Source organism: Pistacia vera, unplaced genomic scaffold (assembly GCF_008641045.1).
Source record: "Pistacia vera cultivar Batoury unplaced genomic scaffold, PisVer_v2 Contig320, whole genome shotgun sequence".
In the NCBI taxonomy this organism is placed as follows: domain Eukaryota; kingdom Viridiplantae; phylum Streptophyta; class Magnoliopsida; order Sapindales; family Anacardiaceae; genus Pistacia; species Pistacia vera.
The window spans coordinates 4216018-4218257 of record NW_022196136.1 but is presented as its reverse complement, the minus strand read 5'-3'; the positions used below and the strand labels follow the sequence as shown (position 1 = coordinate 4218257).

At 38.2% G+C, this 2240-nt stretch overlaps 1 pseudogene; it reads left to right on the top strand.

Moving 5' to 3' along the window:
- Positions 1-226: 226 nt before the first annotated feature.
- On the top strand, positions 227-1907 carry LOC116137185 (annotated as a pseudogene).
- Positions 1908-2240: the final 333 nt, after the last annotated feature.

The window sequence follows — 2240 nt, the reverse complement described above, 5'->3', positions numbered from 1 at the left end:
GCTCAACTGGACGGTTTCATCTTAAGATGCAAGAAGATGGAAATCTTGTTTTGTATCCCATAAAAACTATAGACCAGTATACAAAGGTTATTTGGGCTTCTTGGGCAAATAGAACTAATGGCTGGGGACAGCGTCACATGTGTCTAAATTATACAGGTGAACTGCTTATCCTCGACAACAGCATGTCAATAATTAAGATTTTGTCATACAAGAATTCATCTGTCAATCATCTACCGTGTAACACTAGGCCTAGATGGAGTTTTTCATTTGTATTCTCATCACTTTGATAGTGTTTACAAGACAAGCATCTTATGGGCTAGCGTTGTTCCAGATGTTCATATTTGTCCAAAGGGTTTATGTGGTTTCAACAGCTATTGCACAGTGCATGACAACCAAAGCATTTGCCGTTGTCTTCCTGGTACTGATTATGTTGATTCTAACAAAACATCCAGTGGATGCGAAAAAAATTTCATCGAACAAAGTTGCAAAGGCATGAATGAAAGTGCAGGATTATATAACATGACTGCTTTGTCCATTAGATGCAATGATTATCCATATTTGAAAGCATATATGTCAGAAGAAGATTGCAGAAAATCCTGTTTGGAAGACTGCAATTGTGATGCCGTGCTCTATCAGACAGGGTTTCGCTCGAAACTGAAGTATCCACTTAAAGCTTTTTGGTGAGATTCAGAGTCTTTGTTCACATCTTACTTCAAGACAGGCTTTAAAAATATCACCATCAAAGGCGATGTTGTGGATTTATTCAAGAGCAAGACGGGAATGATACTAGTTATGCTAATCACTTTAGGCTTCATTACATGTTCCTGTGTTTTTCTTGCTATCTCTGGCTTTTTCATTTTTAAGTACCGAGTTGCTAAATACAAATGGTTGTTGGTAACTCGAAATTTTGGCTTGAATGATGAGCATACATTACGATCCTTTTATTACAAAGAGCTTAAAAAGGCAACCAAAGGATTCAAAGAAGAGTTGGGCAAGGGCTCCTTTTTGTGCAGTGTACAAAGGGGCCTTATACAAAGGTGAAAAACTTGTTGCAGTGAAGAGGTTGGAGAAGTTGGTGACTGATGGTGAAAGGGAATTCCGCTCAGAGATGAATGTAATAAGTAGAACACATCACAAGAACTTAGTTCGGTTGCTTGGTTACTGTGCTGAAGACTCCAAGAGGCTTTTGGCATATGAATATATGAGCAATGGTTCCCTAGCAGATCTCCTCTTCCAGTCTGAAAGGTTTCCAGATTGGAATGAAAGAGTGAGAATTGTTTAGATGTGGCTAGAGGTATCCTCTATCTTCATGATGAATGTGAGGCACCGACAATTCACTGTGATATAAAGCCTCAAAACATTTTGATGGATGATTTTTGGACAGCTAAAATCTCTGACTTTGGTCTGGCAAAACTGCTGATGCCAGACCAAACCAGAACCTTCACATTGATCAGAGGAACGAGAGGTTACAAGGTGCCAGAATGGTAAAAAAAATCCCAATATCAATAAAGGCAGATGTTTACAGTTATGGAGTTGTGCTCCTGGAAATTGTTTGTTGCAGAAGAAACTTAGATGTTCACACATCAAAAGCAGAGGAGATTGTTCTTATCAACTGGGTTTACAAGTGCTTCATTAACCGGGAGTTGAATAAGCTTGTCCGTGATGAAGAAGTAGATATGAAGATCTTGGAGAACATGGTTAAAGTGGGTCTCTGGTGTGTACAAGATGAACCAGCGCTTCGTTCTTCAATGAAGAGTGTAGTGATGGTGCTATAAGGAATTACTGATGTCTCTTTTCCTCCTTGTCCCACTTCCTCGTAGGGTTAAAATCTCGTCATATGGGGTTGTTAATGGCTGCATCTATATTTAGTGTATTTGCTTTTGAACTTATGTGATGTAAGCTAAGTATAAGCTCATGGCTTTGTTTTAAGTAATAAACTGTCGTTTTCTGATAATACAAGCAATAGGCATGTAGGACTAACATTGTTAATTTAACTTTAAAATAAAAGAATCTCATGCCATGTAAGAACAATGAGAGTTACTTGTATCTGGTAGATTTGTTTATGTAGTTCTATTTGCAGACGGTCCTGAAGCATTCTTATTCTGTTTAGTAATGAGGCATTGCGTTACAGTTAGAAAAGTATGCTGGTTGGAGTTGTACTTTGTTTTGAAATGTGGTTAATACCTGGAAGAAAATTTGAATCCGGGCAAATGACAGATTTTTAATGCTAGGTGACCGTG